Genomic DNA, 20,205 nt, shown 5'->3' with positions numbered 1-20,205 from the left:
CTGGGAAATTATATCCATCAGGAAAGTTCAAACTGACAGGTTTTTTTTCAAAAAAGAGAAGACTTGAGGTGGGGCTGGGGAGGGAGGGTGGGAACTGATGGAGATATTTTGATTATGAAAGGGTTTGATAGGGGTAGGCATGGGGAAGGTTTTTCCACACACAGAGAGGGACCGTAAGTATAAAATACTCATTCATAAACCGATAGGGAATTCCAGAAAAATTATCTGGTTGGTTAAAATGTGGAACCAAGCTTCCACAAGGAATAAGCTTTAAAGTTTATTTATTAGTGTCACAGGTAGGCTTACATTAACACTGCAATGAGGTTACTGTGCAAATCCCCTAGTCACCACATTCCTGCGCCTGTTTGGGTACACTAAGGGAGAATTTAGCATGGCCAATGCACCTAACCAGCACATCTTTCAGACTGTGGGAGGAAACTGGAGCACCCAGAGGAAACCCACACAGACATGGGAAGAATGTGCAGACTCTGCACAGACAGTGACCCAAGCACGGGAATTGAACCCAGGTCCTTGGCGCTGTAAGGCAGCAGTGCTAACCACTGTGCCACCATGCCGTCCAAGTAATAGCAGTGACTGACACTGATGCATTATTCAGGGGAAAGACAGACAAACACATGAGGGCAAAAAGGAAAGGAATAAAGGAGATGTTGCTGGAGATAGATGAAAGTGGGAAGGAATGGAGGAAGAGGCTTGTGAGGAGGATAATCACCAGCTTGGGCCTGCTTGGCCGAATGGCCTGTTTCTGTACCATAAATACAATGTCAATGTAAAATAACCATTAACAATATCTGAAAAAAGGTTGTTAATGATACAAAAATGACATCCAGTAGTTAAGGGCACACTGTTTATTTGAAGAAGTGATTTTGCATTTCAAGGTGAACTGTTAGATGACTTAATTCTTTTTATATTCAGCCATCAGAAGTAAGATATAAAAGCAGAATGTGCTGGAAATGTTCAGCAGGCCTGGCAGCACCTGTGGAGAGAGAAACAGAGTTAATGCTTCAAGTCAAGTAAAAACAAAGACATTTGATATGTCATTTCAAAGCCTGGAGTTTGATTGAATAAGCCATCCACTATTGTGAAGGAGCTGAAACCCAACTTTAATTTTCCACTCCACTGGTTAGATGGCTGTCTTCTCAACCAGGACAGCATTGTTTAATTTGAAAATCGAATGCACACCCAACGCTAGACTGCTATTACTGTGACACATTGCTATGGACATAACCTTTTCACCCTAATTTTGTTTCTGTAATAATTAACAGATTGGGAATTAATTCCTTTGATACGTACTCTGTCTTTTCACCCACAGTGCCCAGGCGAATTCACTTTCCATTTGCCTTAAGACTGTCTTATGATCCTAGTCGATGTTACAACTGGACGGGAAGATCCCAGAATGGAACCCAGGCTCAAAAGACCGTAACTTCTACTTTTTTAAGAAAACATGCAGGAGCACAGTGGCATGGTGGTTAGGACTGCTGCCTCACAGCATCAGGGACCCAGGTTCAATTCCAGCCTCGGGTCACTGTCCACGTGGAATATGGAGTCTGCACATTCTCCCTGGGTCTGTATGGGTTTCCTACTACAATCCAAAGATGTGTGGGTTAGGGGATTGGCCATGATAAATTTGTACCTTCTGTCAGGGGGATTAGGGTGAATGGCTGCCTTTTGCACTGTAGGGATTTTATGATTCAATGAGCAGTGGCACAGGATCACTACTTAGTTTTTAATAACAAGAAAAAAATATTTATTAAACATGAAAAGTTTGATTGTAACACAATACTCCTTTACTCCCCTCCTAGATTCACAGTTTTCAAAGATAACACCCCACTCTGAACAAAATGACTGATGTCACTCAACTGATATTTCATGGATTTCTTCTCCCAATTCCCCAGATGATGGGGGCGATCTTACAATTTCACCCCATTGGCCGATGGGAGAGGCGAGCCAGTAAGATTGCGCGAGAGCCGAAAAATCAGGCTAATGTCCTATTTCTCACGTCACGCGATTTTACTGGCACTGGATATCCGGCGAGTTCAGCTTCGAATTAGCGAGCCTGGAACAGAATCATCCAGGCTCACTTGCCCGTGTGGCCTCACCAGGTAAGGTTCTCTCCAGCGAGAATCAGGGCTGATCCCCAGGAATGGGGACCAAATGTGATGGTCTCGCCAGTAGAACCGGAGGCCATTGAGGCTCACTGGGAGGTTGGGATAAAGGGGGAGAGCCCTTGGGTCATGTTAGCCTCACACTACCAGCCTGGTATGATGACAGTGCCAACCTGGCACCCTGGCAGTGCCAAAGAAGTGGGGCCAGAGGGAGGCATCTGAGGGGCAGGGGCAGACTAGGAGCTGGCTGGTTGGGGAGGACAGGGAGATCACTGTGCACTCTGCACAGCAATCAGTGGGGAGAGGGAGGGGGAACCACTGCCATTCTCTTTCGGGATTAGTGGGGGTGTGAGGGAGACGGAGCCACTGTCACTCTGCATAGTGTTTGGCGGGGGTGGGGTGTTGGGAGCGCGGTGATCGGACTGATTATAAGGGGGAAAGGGGAAGTGGCCCTTGGGCTGTGCCAGCCTGGCACTGTCATCCTGGCATGCTGACAGTGCCAACCTGACAGCCTGGCAATGCCCAGCAGGCACCCTGACACTGCCCACCAGGCACCAGGCACTGCCAAGGGGGCAGGACTAGAGAGGGGTGGGGCCATCTCAGGAGCAGGGCCAGAGCAGGGCCAGCCAATTGGGGAGGGTGGGGGGATCACTGCGCACTCTGCACAGCAATCAGTGGGGAGAGGGAGGAGAAAGAACTGCCAGTCTATATCGAGATTGGTGGGGAGGTGAGGGAGAGGGGGACTGCTGCTGCTCTGCATAGTGTTCAGTGGTGGGGGGGGTGGGGGTGGGGGGGGTGCGGTAGGGAGGGTGGCGATCGATCCAGTCGTGGGATGTGCAGGCGGCAATTGGTCTGGCCGAGTGGGATGCAAGGGGAACGATTGGTCTGGGTGCGGGGGTATGGGGGGCAAGCAGTCCAGTCGGGGGGGTTGTGAATGGCCACATGGTCTTGCGTTAGTGTGGGGGATTAGAGGTATTAGGCCCCAGAGGCCGGCTACCACAGCAGAGGCAGTGACAGGTCTCTGTTGCTGTCTGAGCAGGGACCTGCACGTGCGCAATAAGGTCTTCTGCTGATATCAGCCGGCTTTTGGATTATTTAGGCCCCGCCCACTCCCCCTACTGGTGAGAAATGGATTTCAGGATTTTTAGTTTCAACATTTGGACTCACCAAATAAACATCTGAAACTCTCCTGTTTCATGCTCATTCTGGGCTTTGAACTTTTGTCATACGGTCGCCCCCAATGCTTTCCATCAGCTGTTTGAATTAAGAAGCCACTCCAGGTTTTCCAACTATCCTTTCAAACAAAGCTTCTGCTCCACTTTTTAAGGAATCCAGCACCATGTTTTCCACCTCTCCTTTCAGGTTTCCTTTGCCTTAAATACTTTTATATAAACTCCAAAATCTCACCACCAATTTCCAAAATAATTTCACTCATGTTCCACAGGCTGTAGTAAAATCTCACAAACCTTCAAATCATTTCAGATATCTTTCTGGTTTCTCACTAGCCATCATCTTCTCAGTGGGAGAGGTCTTCTCCAGCCAGGATCACATGTGGTCCCCATGAACAGGTGGTACCAGTCGTGATGGCCTCATCGGTAGAACTGGAGGCCATTCAGGCCCCATTGGGTGGTCGAGGTCAGGGATGGTGTTGCCCCCTGTCCATTGCCAGCCTGGCACCCGGCACCTGAGGGGTGGGGCCTATGGGGGAGGGGCCTCAAAGGGCAGGGCCTGGTCGGGACAGGTTGATCGGGTGGGGGGGGGGGGGCCCACTGCCACTTTGCTCCGCAATCGATGGTGAGGAGGGCCGGGGGCCCACTGCCACTCTGCATTGCAATTGGTGTGGGAGGGAGGGAGGGGGCTCCGTTGCAACTCTGCAGCGGTGGGGGGGGGGGTAACATTTCTGCATGGGGGGGGGGCTCGCGATTGGCTGCAGGGCCCTGGGATAGCTGGGGGGCGGGCGGTGCTGGGTCAAAGCTCTCTATCAAACCTGTCAGGCCTCTGCTGGTTGCCATTGCGCATGTGCAGCCACATAGGTTTGCACATGCGCAATGGCTCCTTCTGCTGCTGCAGAGCTTTCCTGGTGAGTTAAGCCCCACCCACTCCCTCTAGTGGCTAGATACGGACTAATCCATTTTTTCCTACTCTGAGTGCATGAGATACACAATTTACACCTGCCCAAAAAACAGACCTGAAACTCCCATTTTCACGCTCGCTAGGCACTTCGAATTTTTCTCATTAAATTGCCCTCTAGGTAATTGAAAATAACTTTCCACTATAGAGATTACAACTATAAGGTACAGCAATAAAACCTGTATTAACTAACTTAAACCACATGTTAACTAATATAATCTTACAAACAATAACAAGATCATTGATTTTTATAGATGATGAGCGAATGTACAACTTGTAAAAGCTCGTTGCTTGTGTGAAATAGTAAATTGGATGAATGTTGGATGAATTCACTGATAATTTCCCTTGTCTTGGAGAAAGAAACACAAAGATGGACAAACACGCGGGCAAAATAATTTCATTGAAATTGTTTGGGTAATTTGAGTTCAGAGCGTTTATTACGTGTCGTATCTTTTTGCATTAAAGCCTAATAAATGGGAGAAAAAAAGGGACACGAATACCTGGATAAAGAATCATATTCATTCTGGTTTACAGCAAGACAATTTTCCCATTTACACCCTGTGGCTACTGGAAAAGACAGTTTGTTTTTTAAAATAGTAATTTGTATGCACAGCACTTGGAGAACTTTTCATTTATGGACTGATTACATAACAGTATTAAAAGTAATACACTCTGGTACACTTCTGTCAGCACATTTTTATCAAATTGATTTTTTTTAATAACCTATTACTATTTCTAGTCCTTCAAGAAGCAACAGAGTGAGTTCCATTAAACTATACTAATGTAGAAAATGTGCTATTTGACAGCTCAGTGACCAATGGCCGGCCTGGAATGCTTCACAATAATGCTTTACTGGCTGGAGAGAGAGCTATAATTCATTCTTAGTGGTACTGTTAGTGGTGAATGATCTCCTGATGAATGCTTTGTTAATACCTTTCACCTTCGATAATAAAAAAGTGTCTAACAGATCCATTCATTTTTATATGCCTAGTACTTATTATCCATGAATAGGGTAAAGATCCCTCGGGTTTATTGTACATTGGCATGAACTGCAAGTATTTATTTTTGTTACCTCCAAAAGCACAAGATTATTATGATCTCCATTATAGCAATGGGAACTGAGCATTTAATGTGGGCAGGCTCCAGTGTAACACAGCATCAGATTCATATGGCAAACTGCTCTTCAGCATCGTATATTAATCTTGTTACACAGGTTAAAGCTGATCCGGCCGGAATTCTCCGGCCCCTTCACGCCCCGCCTCTGCTGCCCGCGATAGTGGAGAATTTGGTGCTCGGTCAAATCTCCATTCACAGCAGCGGGATCAGGCACAGTGGCACAGTGGTCAGCACTGCTGCCTCACAGCGCCAGGGACTCGGGTTCAATTCCGGCCTTGGGTCACTGTCTGTGTGGATTTTGCACATTCTCCCTGTATCTGCGTGGTTTTCCTTCGGGTGCTCCGGTTTCTTCCCACAGTCCAAAGATGTGCGGGTTAGGTGGAGTGGCCATGCTAAATTGCTCCTGGTGTCAGGGGGATTAGCAGGGTAAATACATGGAGCTACGGGGATAGGGCCTGGGTGGGATTGTTGTCGGTGCAGGCACGATGGGCCAAATGGCCTCCTTCTTCATTGTATGATTCTATGAAGGTGGGAGAATCTGGCTTGGAATACACATAGACCAGGAGCTCAAGAGTGCTGTATAAAGTGATATGCTGATCAAACATGAGTTCCGATTAATAATGTCTCTAACCTCCTTTAATATTCAATGTTTAAACCTGCTGCTAGACAGATTTGCAGAAGCAAATGTTGACACCTCCTGTCACATACTTTTTATTATTTCATTGTACATCATAATCTTCTTAATACCATGGGCCCAAGTCCCTGGGTGTATTTTACAGCAGTCGCTGACTCAGAGTTCCTCCCTGTTAAATTCATTCTACAGATGTCTTCCCAACAGAAAGATGTGATGCCGATTGTTTTCCCCCGGGGAAACCCTACTATGTAAAGAAGGAGGAAGAGAGGTGATGGAGAGCCAAAGGCCAGTTAGCCTGATATCAGAAGTAGGCAAGATGCTAGAATCTCTTATTAGGTGGGCGTCAAGAGCACAAGGAAAATTATAATATGATTAAGTGAAGTCAACATGGATTAATAAGAGGTGCAAGAACTGGTAGTTTTTGAATATCGTAGAATTAGTAGGAAATAATTGTGAAACAATTGTGAATTGTCAGCTAGATAGTCAATATCTTTTCCCAAAGGTAGGGGAGTCTAAAACTAGAGGGCATAGTTTTAAGGTGAGAGGGGAGAGATATAAAAGTGTCCAGAGGGGCAATTTCTTCACACAGAGGGTGGTGAGTGTCTGGAACAAGCTGCCAGAGGTAGTAGTAGAGATGGGTACAATTTTGTCTTTTAAAAAGCATTTAGTTACATGGGTAGGATGTGTATAGAGGGATATGGGCCAAATGTGGGCAATTGGGATTAGCTTAGGGGTTTAAAAACAAAGGTGGCATGGACAAGTTGGGCCAAAGGGCCTGTTTCCATGCTGTAAACCTCTATGACTCTATAACCCCTCGCAGAAGATTCTGTCTCTTTCCCTCCCCCAGGTCTCTGGGTACAGGCTTCCATGTTGACATTTCCACGACAATAGGATGGTGTATTGTACCCTCTCATTGAAAGAAGTATCAGACAGGAGTTAACAGTTGGCCATCAGCATGAGTAAAGCTGAAAGATGACCTCGAGGCGAACTGATGGACTGGGGGTGGGGAGTGAGGGGAGGGAGGGGGGAGGAAGGCAAGGAGTGGAGGGACACCTTGGGTAACCGTCCTCTGGGCAGTGGCCAGATGGATCAAAACAAGTGATTGAATTGGGGTAAACCACCTATCCCTAGAAATAAAGTGGGAATCTTATCAAAACAAGTGCTGTTTCTGAGGTTGGTGGGGGGGGGGGGGGGGGGGGGGGGCAGGGGCATTTGGGGGAGGGGGGTTAGACCTCAAAATGCTGGCAAAACCCGGCTGCACTAAGATTGGGATGCCCCAATCGTTACAGCAATAAACCTCCCCCCAGCCCACCACAGAGGTCTCAGGGCTTTCCTTCCCACCCCCAGTTGAAGTCGACATTTCTCTCCCCCCTGTCACTTCCTCCCAATCATCAACCCCTTCCCACTCTTCCATTCCAATCATTGGCCCTGTGCCCACCTTCCCTCTGCTCATTTGCCTCTTCCCCTCCATCCCTCCAAACATTGGCTCCCTCGCTCCCGATCATTGGCTCCTTCCCCCACTTCCCCCGATCATCGACTCCTTCATACCCCTGATTCTTGGCCACCACCACCCCTCCCCCACCCGCACACGCAATTGGAGCCAACACCCGCCTGCCCTCCAGGTTGGCATCACCAGGTTGGTAGCACGACTAGTATGGGCATACTGCCAACCTGTTAGTAGCAACCTGTACCAAGTGCCACATCTGGGTGAACTTGTCAACTGTGCTGACGTGAAGTATATTAATAGGTGTTTGGGAGGTAAAGGGCACAGCCCTCATTGGCAGAAGAAACCATCCTAACTTCCCAACCTCTTGATCAGCTCGAGAAGATAGAGAACAAAGGAGAAGTCTGTGAATTGAACAAAATCCCTGCTAAGAAAATCCTTTTATGAATCTGCATAAAGCGTTCCTACACTCATCCTCTTTATGCACGCTTGACTGAGAGCTCAGAATCAAAATGATTTTCTCATCGGGGGTTCCTGTTTTGACAACCAGAGAGAGCCACTGACTTTGCTTGATTGACATCTTTAAGTGATTATAATAAGTTGTTCTGTCTGTGATCACTTTTTTCAATGTCTCAATGTTTACCTATGCAGAGTGAAGAGGTGTGAAGTGGTTGAAACCTCATGCTGCTACTTTAATGGTCTGTCTGATACTTTTATAGAATTGTAGGGACTGCAGGTTTTCTTCAAAAGAATATTTATGGATTTTCTTTCTGAGCAGATCCACACAAGCCAGTGTTACGATATTGCTCATTGGTATGTTGGGTGAATGGGCAAGGTTGAACAGGTTAGGTTTGTTTCGATTGGAGTTTGGAAGAGTGAAGGGTGACTTGATTGCTGTATCTAAGATAATGAATGGCCTTGACAAGTGGATGTGGAAAGGATATTTCCTCTTCTGGTGAGTCCAGAACTAGGGAGCACCATTTTAAAATTAGGGGTCTTTTAGGACAGGAGAATTTTTCTCTCTCAGAGGGTCGGACAACTTTGGAACTTTCTGCTTCGGAAGATGGTGGAGGCGGGGTCATTGTATATTTTTAAGACAATATACAGGTAAACAGGTTCGTGTTAGGCAAAGGAATCAAGAGTTATCGGGGTAGATAGGAATGTGGAATTCAAAACACAAACAGATCAGCTGTGACCTGATTGAATATAATCTCTCTTCTGCTCCTATCTCATATGTTCATATGAAGGGCCATAAATTGGCATGAGTTGGCACTGGGGCTAGAGGGGTCCATTTGGGTTAGGTGCGGGCATAGGATGGCACTGAGTTGGAATGGGGGTATTGGGGCATGGGAGGGGCCTTACCTTTGACCTTACCTATGAGCATCTCTGGCTGCTTTGGTTTCCTCCCGCAGTCCCAAGATGTGCAGGTTAGGTGGATTGGCCATGCTAAATTTCCCCATAGTGTCCCAAGATGTGTAGATTAGCAGGGTAAATGCGCGGGGTTATGAGGATAGCACAGGAGCCTAGGTAGGATGCTCTTTCGGAGAGCCAGTGTAGACTTGATGGGCTGAATGGCTTCCTTCTGCAGTGTAGGAATTTGAATTCTAGTACAAAAGTTTCCAAATTCAGACTGTGTTTATGACTCCTCTGAGGGGTAATGAATCATGAGCCACCCAGAAGCTAAACCAGCCCCTGCAATGGAGTCGGCCAGGTCAGAAATAGAGGGTGCGGGCTCCTTACTTGCACCCATTTGCGTGCAGGTGAAAACTTGGGGGCACCAGGAATGGGGGGAAGGAATGTTGAAATCGGGTCCCGCTCCCCATTTCTAAATGGCTCCCTGAAAATCTGGGCACAGAAATTTAATTCCATGATACTTTTACTTCTTAGACATTATTGGGGGGATTGGCGGGGTAAATACATTGGGTTACAGGGTTAGGGTCTGGGGGGAATGCTCTGTTGGTGAGTCGGTGCAGACTCGATGGGCCAAATGGCCTCCCTTCTGCACTGTCGAGATTCTATGATTCTATGATTAAGTTTAAAGTTTATTTATTGTTGTCGCAAGCAGGCTTACATTAACACTGCAAATAAGTTACTGTGAAAATCTGCTAGTCGCCACGCTTCGGCGCCTGTTCGGGTACACTGAGGGAGAATTTAGCACGGCCAATGCACCCTAACCAGCATGTCTTTCAGACTGTGGGAGGAAACTGGAGCACCCGGAGACATGGGGGGAATGTGCAAACTCCACATAGACAGTGATCCATGCCGGGAATCGAACCTGGGTCCCTGGTGCTGTGAGGCAGCAGTGCTAACTAACCACTGTGCCATCATGCTGAACCAGCTGGAGATATCAATTTAAGTGAAGGCTGGAGAGTTTCTATTTTTGGTGCAGAAGTTTGGGAATTGATCACTTTTCTCAAGAAATTTGATCAAAAATTTAAGTATTATTATCCAACGCCCACATTCGCATGTGTATTGGATCCATGTGAGTTTCTAAGCCCACTTCCTTGTTCAGTGAACAATGATGTGAAACAATTGGATATCCAAAAAAAAACTTGGTTCATTTCAACCTGACTCGTAACAAACAGTTGACTCAGGTCAGGAAAGATTGAACGACGTGCCTCTGTTTGGGAGATTTACACCAAGCACACTGCGAAACACCGTTCTATCCAATACAAGACAATTAAAGCACTGACTGGCTTCAATTTCACTGTAAACTCAGAGAAGGTCTATCTGCTTTGATCAACATTTTGAATGGGTTTTCAAGACAGATGAGTCCCGAACTCACTCTGATCACATGAGAACTGACATGACGGGTCAGGAGAGGAAACACATTTTACGTGCTGGATCGATGTTTAAACTCAGCATTAGATTGAGCACAGCACTGACACAAGGCACTCTACGAGGAGAAAACAATTGCTAATTTTGGAAACACTATAGTCCCAACTGTAGATTACCATGAACTCCATGTTCTGTTCAATTCTACCTAAGTTTATTTATTAGTGTCACAAGTCAGCTTACATTAACACCGCAATGAAGTTCATAGAATCATAGAAACCCTACAGTGCAGAAGGAGGCCATCTGGCCCATCAAGTCTGCACTGACAATAATCCCACCCAAACCCTATCCCCGTAACCCCACATGTTTACCCGCTAATCCCTCTAACCTACGCATCCTGGGACACTAAGGGGCAATCCAACGATGTGCGGGTTAGGTTGATTAGCCATGCTAAATTGCTAAGTAGAGATTCTAATTAGTTAGATTCTCACAATCACTGTGAAAATTCCCTAGTGGCCACATTCCGGCGCCTTTTCGGGTACACTGAGGGAGAATTTAGCATGGCCAATGCACCTAACCAGCACGTCTTTTGGATTGTGGGAGGCAACTGCAGCACTTGGAGGAAACCCATACAGACACAGGGAGAACGTGCAAACTCCACACAGACAGTGACCCAAGCCGGGAATTGAACCCGGGTCCCTGGCGTTGTGAGGCAGCAGTGCTAACCACTGTGCCACCATGCCGCCCCGTGGAGAACACCTGAGAACATCTTTTATAATGATGTCCCAGTTGCAACAAGAATTCTATCTGGAAAATAAAATGTTCTATTTGCAGCACTGGGTTTATTATTGAGCCTTTGTGTTGCCAATGGCTTTGGGCACATTACCAAGTGACTAATTAGAATGCAAATCCTGTTTGATTAAATTAGAAGCTTGTTGCTGCTGAATGCATGAGGCTGCATGGCTGTTTAAGCAGAGGTTATTCATTAGCTGTAGAAGTAGCACTATTTCAGTTTGATATTCCAACTAGCTTCACTTACAATGGCGGCGCCAGAACACTCCATGCAAAGCAAGGAACCACAGAAACAAAGCCGGTTACCCGGGCCACTTGGCACCAAACAAATTCTTCAAGGTTGCCTCACCTTGGGGCAGCACAGTGGCACAGTGGTTAGCACTGCTGCCTCATGGTGCCAGGGACCTGTGTTCAATTCCAGCCTTGGGTCACTGTCTGTGTGGAGTCTGCACGTTCTCCCCATGTCTGCGTGGGTTTCCTCCGGGTGCTCCAGTTTCCTCCCACAGTCCAAAGAAGTGCGGGTTTGGTTGATTGGCGATGCGAAATTGCCCCTTAGTGTCAGGGGGACTAACTAGGGTAAATATGTGTGGTTAAGGGGGTAGGGCCTGGGTGGATTGTGGTTGGTGCAGACTCAATGGGCTGAATGGCCTCCTTCTGCACTGTAGGGAGTCTATGATTCTATTAGCACTCTCCTGCTTACTCTGCATACAACGTGCATTTATATTGTACCTTTCACATTATAAAATGTCCCAAGGTGCTTCACTGTGGCCTGAAACTGAGACCGAGGTAAAGAAGGAGATGCTCGTGTAGGTGATGAGAAGCTTGGTCTGAGAGGCAGGTTTTAAGCAGCATCACAACGGGAGAAAGAGGGAGGATTAAGGATGCAATCACAGAACTTTGGACGCACACAGCTGAAGGCACAGCCTCTAAAGGAGGGATAAAGGAAGTGGGGAATGCCAAATATTTAGTGAGTTACGGAGACTGGGAGGCGCGAATCCGCCCCCCCCCCCCCCACCCTCCACCCCCACCCCATGGAAGGATTTGAACATTAGGATGAGGCTTCAAAAGCAAAACAATTTATCAGTTTTGTTTCAGCAAATGATACACATGACAGAGAATGTCACACTCAGACCAGAAGTCCAAACTTGCTGAACTGCAGTAAAGGCAGGACCATAAAAATATATTCTTCTTAAGGGAGAAATACAACATTGCTGCACCCACTTTTGGACTTAAAATGGACGCTGGGGCTTGGGGTTCATATTTCAGATTGTTATCTCTGACGGCACCCCCTGCTCCCTGCTCCCGTGTCCTTGTTCCTGCGAGAAGAATGGAGTGTGTCTGTTTGTGTACTGCTGAAAATGTCTGAAGGTGTGGCTATCATAGTCAAATAGCACTGCTGATGTATGAAAGGTGGCATAGGTGTGGGGAACTAAAGGGGTGGAGGGGAGCTTGGGGAAGGCCATGGGGATTATAAAGTGACACGGTGGCACAGTGGTTGGCACTGCTGCCTCACAGCACCAGGGACCCAGGTTCAATTCTCGGCTTGGGTCACTGCGTACATGGAGTTTGCACATTCTCCCTGTGACTGCGTGGGTTTCCTCTGGGTGCTCCGGTTTCCTCCCATAAGTCCAAAAGAGATGCTCGTTAGATGCATTGGTCATGCTAAATTCTCCCTCAATGTACCCGAAGAGGCGTCAGAGTGTGGCAACTGGGGATTTTCACAGTAACTTCATTGCAGTATTAATGTAAGCCTACTTGTGACACAGTAAGAAGTCTCACAACACCAGGTTAAAGTCCAACAGGTTATGTGGAATCACGAGCTTTCGGAGCGTTGCTTCTTTATCAGGTGACTCACCTGAAAGCTCGTGATTCCAAATAAACCTGTTGGGCTTTAACCTGGCGTTGTGAGACTTCTTACTGTGCCCACCCCAGTCCAATGCCAGCATCTCCACATCATGGCTACTTTTATGACACTAATACTTAAACTTAAGGTGTGGAATGTGCCAGTAGCAGCACATGGAAGTTGAATGACCTGTGTTGGTGTGGCTTAACTATGATGGGATGCAGGAAAGGGAAGGCCCTGGAGTGCTGGATCCTGGTGTGGTGCAAGGTTAAGAAAAGATAAGGGAGGTGCGAGAAGGTGTTTTGCTTTAGAAGCTTTGGTGAGGTCATTTAATTCCTTACGGCATGGCCTGGGCTTGCGAGCAACACTCCTTGAATTGTCCTGCTTCAGCCTTTCTGCCCACTAGTGTTGGGCAAATTTGCCTTGACACCCATCATCACTTGAGGGAAGAGAAACTCCCTCCTCCTGCTCGCACTCAAAGTCGAATCAGCAAAGTGGGTGTTCGTTCCTGAGCACCTCCCTGCCTCCCATTTCTCCTATACAACGTGAATTCAGTTCAATGCAGTGAAAGTGCACCTTTGAGAGATGCGGGCTGCATTTAAATAGCGTAATTAATGGCAATTTCCCAGCCTCAACCCGCGAGTTGCCAATGAACGTTTCAAGTAGTGTTGGGTGTTTACCAATTTTAATCAAATGAGGCACGAGTGCCAAAGTTGCTTGTGGCTTTCGCTCAAGTGCGTGTTCACTTTGCGCTGGGAGCTGTTGAAGTTCTGCCCCACTGATTGTAGCAGAAAATCAAAGATAACCACGGAATATCCACCGTGATTTTTAAGAATTATTTTAGGGGAATTTAAAATTGTGATTTTCAGAATAAATGACTCCAGGAGCCATTTTGCATTTTGGATTGGACAAATGGCTTCCTTTTCCACTGTAAGACTTTCACCCCACTACACTACATTGTATTTTGAATCAAGACCTTAAGATTCAAACCCATTTACATTTTATCCAGGTGTCTGTGCATCGGCAACATCATACCAGATCCAACCAGATCCAACCAGATAAGGCCAAAAGTAATATGCAACAATAATGTCTGCGTATACAAAATATAACTGGTGTTTTAGCTTGTTAGAATTGAAGGACACACTCATTCACTGTTATATGATTGAGCACATTTTAGGCAAACATGCACGCACTTTCTTGGCAAAGCTTTAGAGCTGGAACTCTTATCCAAATAGAATGAGACGAATCTCTAACACATTATTCAATACAGCTGAAAAACATTGAGAAAAAGGAATTAAATATGGAGGGCTTTCCAAGGTCAAATTTAATTTGTCAAGCAGCAACATCATTGCCATTTGAAGTTGCTTCTACCAGCATGGTTCCCTTGAATGGAATTAAGTTTAACAATCTGATGATTAGAGATGTTTCTTTTTAAGTTATTTACATTTAATTACAATTCCACAATGTGTTAAAATATTATTAAAATAAGAGCAGTTAGAATGTACCTTCTATTGGACCATCTCAAACGTGCCAATTGACAAATCGATTCCTTGTTCAACTTTATGAATAGACTTTAAATATATTTAGGGTCAAATTCTGACATTCAACCACAATGGGCAGCAAGGCGACAGAGTCCAAAAGAGAAAATGCTGGAAAATCTCAGCAGGTCTGGCAGCATCTGTAGGGAGGGAAAAGAGCTGACGTTTCGAGTCCAGATGACCCTTTGTCAAAGCTGGCGACAGAGCAACTGCTTTGTGTGTCAGTCATTGCCTACTTCAGAATCAGGCCGCATTTAAATGGAATTAACAAGTCGCATGAGCTGGTGTAAGTTACAACCTGGGGCCTGATTGATTCCAGCCAGCTTCAATGCACCATCAGGCCTGAGAGGGAGAGAAAGCCAAACATGGGCCACAATATTTTTGCCAAGCCTGGAGGGACCAAGCCTGGTGGAATTTGAATTCAATAAGGAAAAAGTATCTGGAATTAAGAATCTACTGATGACCACAAAACTATTGTCGGTTGTGGGAAAAACGCACCTGGTTCACTAATGTCCTTTAGGGAAGGAAATCTGCCATCCTTACCTGGTCTGGCCTACATGTGACTCCAGAGCCACAGCAACGTGGTTCACTCTCAACTGTCCTCTGAAATGGCCTAGCAAGCCACTCAGTTCAAGGGCAACTAGGGATGGGCAATAAATGCTGGCCCAGCCAGCAGCACCCATGTCCCACAAATTAATTTAAAAAACATTTTTCTTCCTTCTGACTCCACAGAAATACAACTTTAGAAATGCTTTATGGTCGTTCTTTTGAGTGGCTCGAAGTGGTGTCTATAAAGATGACCAAATCAGCTGCTCAGGAACTGGTACAGCTGAGTGGTCTGTAAGGGGGATATTAAATAGATATAGGGTGCCAAACTTGTCTGTCAAGACCACTAACCTCATTATTCTTGGCACAGTTCAGAATTGGAATTGTGCTTTGATTATATTTTGCTGCAACTCTCTATCCACTGTTCCAAGACCTTCGTTGGGTTGCACACAAATTCTAAAACTGAGGGCATCAGATGGTAAATGGGAATGAAAGTAAGGTCTCTCGTGGCTCAAAGGTCAAGCAGGAATGTCTGAGCCATTAGCCCTCGACTGAATCCTCCATTGTTGTGGAGTTTTCTGATTTCAGCTACAGCAACAATATTCCATTAGGAGGAATGGAAGTAATCCAGGATCCCTATTCCTGATTACCATTCACTGACCCCCGCTATCAATAGGCGCACTTGTCCGGACTTCTTTCATCATAGCATCCCTCATGGTCCACTAGCATGCATTCTATTTCTGTACAGTCGTGTACTGAAATGTCCATTGGACATCAATGCAATCTGGTTACAAATACACATTTGTGAACTGAATATGTACTTAAGTCAGCAAATGAAACAAAAGATATGTTTGAAGAGCAATTGTTGCTTAGTTTATCGCAACATTAAAATTTCTGCATATTTATAATATTTGGTTAGCACTCCTGCCTCACAACGCCAGGGACCCAGGTTCGATTCCTGACTTGGGTCACTGTCTGTGCGAAGTCTGCACGTTCTCCACGTGGCTGCGTGGGTTTCCTCCGGGTGCTCCGGTTTCCTCCCAAAGTCCGAAAGGTGCACTGGTTAGGTGCATTGGCCATGCTCAATTCTCCCTCAGTGTGCCCGAACAGGTGCCGGAATGTGGCGATTTGAGAATTTTCACAATAACTTCATTGCAGTGTTAATGTAAGCACATTTGTGACACTAATGGTTAGCACGGCTGCTTCACAGTGCCAGGGACCGTCGCTCGATTCCCAACTTGGTCACTGTCTGTGCAGAGTCTGCATGTCCTCCCCGTGTCTGCGTGGGTTTCCTCCGGGTGCTCTGGTTTCCTTCCACAGTCCGGATGACGTGCTAGTTAGGTGCATTGGCCATGCTAAATTCTCCCTCAGTATTCCCGAATAGGCGCCGGAGTGTGACAATTGGGGAATTTTCACAATAACTTCATTGCAGTGTTAATGTAAACCTATTTGTGACTTTAATCACTGGAATGTGGCAACTAGGGGATTTTCACAGTTACTTCATGGCAGTGTTAATGTAAGCCTACTTGTGACACTAATAAGGTAAAAAGCTAATAAATAAACTTAACTTACACATGCATCAGACATGCACATCAAACAGAGGATCAGCAGGCATTTCTGCTGTTCTCTTTTCACATTAGAACAGCTCGCTATTACCCTTAACGGATTTTATTGAAAGACCTGCACCATATTTACATTTATCAAACAAACTTAAGTTAATGGTTTGAGACAGTTGCATTATTGCAGCTGGTGACTACATGGCAGGGATGAGTATAAAAGAGTAAAGGAAGAAATCCCCGGGGATAGAGTAAGTTCATGATCACGACACTCGACAGTGCTAAAAATGACCTCTCGACGGCTTCAATATTAATGCCCCACTGCTGCCCCACAATGCATGTAATTCCAATCTATTCAAATTCAAAGATGTATGAAATACCATTCACACAACCAGTCCAGGGTAGTTTCTACAATGAAGGTCTTTAAATTCCCCGAAGTGACATTTCATTTGGAAGAATGGCTATTTAGAAGTTGGTCATTTTTTTCAATTTCAGCGCCCTGCACCCGCCCCCCCCCCCCCCCCCGCCTCACCCCCACACCTTCAAATTCTTTGAGAGACAGTGAACACCAAACCAATCATTAGAAAAGCCATTGAAAATAATTAAAATTGTTAAATCAATCTAAGTAGCTCCATTTTCCAGCACGAGGCCAATGATTTTTAACTTAAAGCACTTCTATGAATCAATGGCATGATAGTTGTCAATAGAATATCTATGTCGGTACAGTTGATGATGCTGAAAATGGGTTGAGATGAAAGATGTGACAAAGGGGACAACAAATCTTCATTTTGTAACATGGATTATTGTTAAAGGAGGATTAAAATTCAACAAACGAATTGAGCTTGATACACTGAGAAACAAAGAACGATACAGCACAGGAACCCGGCCTTCAACCCAGCAAGTCTGCACCGATACGTAGTTTCTATCCCTCTGTTCACCTCCTGTTCATGTGTCTATCAAGATACACCTTAAATGTTGCTAACGTGCCTGCTTCCACCACCTTCACTGGCAGTGCGTTCCAGGCATCCACCACCCTCTGTGTGAAAAACTTTGCCCGCCGTCTTCCCTAAAGTTACCACCTCTCACCTTAAACCTGTGCCCTCTTGTAGTCGACCTTTCCATCCTGGGAAAAAGCCCTTGACTATCCACCCTATCTATGCCTCTCATAATTTTATAGACTTCTATCACGTCACCTCTCAGCTTCCGTCTTTCTGAGTACCTCTTCTCATACCTAAACCCTCTCACCTTGCAACAACATGGTTAACCTTTTTTGCACCCTCTCCAAAGCATCTACTTCCTTCTGGTAGTGTGGTGACCAGAACTGCACGCAATGTTCCAAATGCGGCCTAACTAAAGTTTTATACAGCTGTAACATAACTTGCCAACATTTATACTTGATGCCTTGGCTGATGAAGGTAAGCATGCTGTATGCCTTCTTGACCACCTTATCCACTTGTGTGGCCACTTTCAGGGATCCGTGGACTTGTAAGCCCAGATCCCTTTGTATGTCAATGCTCCGAAGGGTTCTGCCATTTACTGTATAATTCACACCTGAATTTGATCTTCCAAAATGCATCACCTTGCATTTGTCTGGATTAAACTCCATTTGTCATTTCTCTGCCTAAGTCTGCAATCTTATCTATATCCTGCTATATCCTTTGACAATCCTTGACTCTATCTGCAACTCCACCAATCTTTGTGTTATCCCAAATTTACTAATTAGACCACCTACATTTTCCTCCAGATCATTTATACACATTACAAACAACAAAGGTCCCAGCACTGATCCATGTGGAACACACTAGTTACTGATCTCTATTCTGAAAAACACCTTTCCACCACTACTCTGTCTTCTATGAGAAAGCCAGTTCTATATCCATCTAACCAGCACACCCCGGATCCTATGAGACTTTACCTTTTGTACCAGCCTGCCATGAGGGACCTTGTCAAATGCCTTACTAAAGTTATGCAGACAACATCAACTGCCTTTCCCTCATCGATCATTCTTGTCACCTCCTCAAAAAACTCATTTAAGTTGGTGAGACATGAATTTCCCCGCACAAAACCATGCTGCCCATCACTAACAAATCCATTCACTTCTAAATGCGAATAAATCCTGTCTCTCAGTATCTTCACCAAAAGCTTCCCCACCACTGACACCGGCCTGTAATTACCTGGATTATCTCTGTTTCCATTCTTAAACAAAAGAACAATATTGGCCATTCTCCAATCCTCTGGAACCAGGCTCACACACGGTCCTAACCCATAATAACATTCCAAGAATGGATGACAAGAAGGCTATGGCAGGTGAGGACCTAAAAAGTATCATAATCACAAAAGAGGTAGTGTTAGGCAAGCTAATGGGGCTAAAGGTAGGCAAGTCTCCTGGCCCTGATGGAATGCATCCCAGAGTAGGAAAAGAAATGGCGGGGGAAATAGCAAAAGCACTAGTGGTAATTTACCAAAATTTGCTGGACTCTGGGGTGGTTCCCACAGATTGGAAAACAGCAAATGTGACGCCACTGTTTTAAAAAAAGGAGGTAGACAAAAGACAGGTAACTATAGGCCGGTTAGCTTAACTTCTGTAGTAGGGAAAATGCTTGAATCTATCATCAAGGAAGAAATACAAGACATCTGGATATAAATTGTCCCATTGGGAAGATGCAGCATGGGTTCATGAAGGGCAGGTCATGTTTGACTTATTTGGTGGAATTCTTTTGAGAACATTACGTGCGCAGTGGACAATGGGGAACCTGTGGGTGTGGTGTATCTGGATTTCCAGAAGGCATTTGACAAGATGCCGCACCAAAGGCTGCTGCATAAGATAAAGGTGCACAGTGTTACAAGTGTCCTTGTGCATGAATCATAAAAAGTTGGTTTGCAGGTGCAGCAGGTAATTAAGAAGGCAAATGGAATTTTGTCCTTCATTGCTAGAGGGATGGAGTTTAAAAACAGTGAGGTTATGTTGCAGCTGTATAAGGTGCTGGTGAGGCCACACCTGGAGTACTGTGTACAGTTTTGGTCTCCTTACTTGAGAAATGATATACTGGCACTGGAGGGGGTACAGAAGAGATTCACTAGGTTGATTCTGGAGTTGAGAGGGTTGGCTTATGAGGAGAGACAGAGTAGACTGGGCTATACTCATTGGAATTCAGAAGAATGAGGGGAGATCTTATAGAAACATAAAAGGTTATGATAGGAATAGATAAGATAGAAGCAGGGAAGTTGTTTCCACTGGCAGGTGAAACTAGAACTCGGGGGCATGGCCTCAAAATAAGGGGGAGCAGATTTAGGACTGAGTTGAGGAGGAACTTCTTCACCCAAAGGGTTATGATTCTGTGGAATTCCCTGGCTAGTGAAGCAGTTGAGGCTACCTCATTGAATGTTTTTAAGGCAAGGATAGATACATTTTTGAACAGTAAAGGAATTAAGGGTTATGGTGAGCAGGCGGGTAAGTGGAGCTGAGTCCATGAAAAGATCAGCCATGATCTAATTGAATGGCGGAGCAGGCTCAAGGGGCCAGATGGCCTTCTCGTAGTTCTTATGCTCTTATGTTCTTATGATTGAGGTGTTCCAGAGGAGAGTGGGCAGAGAGAATCAGTTCCTAGGCAGAAGGATCAAAGAATCGAAGGGCATAGATTTAAAGTGATCAATGAAAGAAGTCAAGGCAACTTGAGGAAAAGCCTTTTCACTCAGTGAGTGGTTAGG

General features: G+C 45.6%; 1 long non-coding RNA gene across 1 annotated transcript in view; it reads right to left on the bottom strand.

Moving 5' to 3' along the window:
- Positions 1–853: 853 nt before the first annotated feature.
- The window catches only part of LOC144502778 (uncharacterized), a 39,613-nt gene continuing 20,261 nt past the window's right edge, over positions 854–20,205 (bottom strand). The window contains exon 3 of the long non-coding RNA XR_013499384.1: positions 854–994. This is a non-coding gene — a long non-coding RNA (uncharacterized LOC144502778). The remainder of the gene's footprint in view (positions 995–20,205) is intronic.

This window comes from Mustelus asterias, chromosome 13, assembly GCF_964213995.1.
Source record: "Mustelus asterias chromosome 13, sMusAst1.hap1.1, whole genome shotgun sequence".
NCBI classification, from domain to species: Eukaryota; Metazoa; Chordata; class Chondrichthyes; order Carcharhiniformes; family Triakidae; genus Mustelus; species Mustelus asterias.
This window is presented reverse-complemented; position numbering and strand designations above follow the sequence as displayed.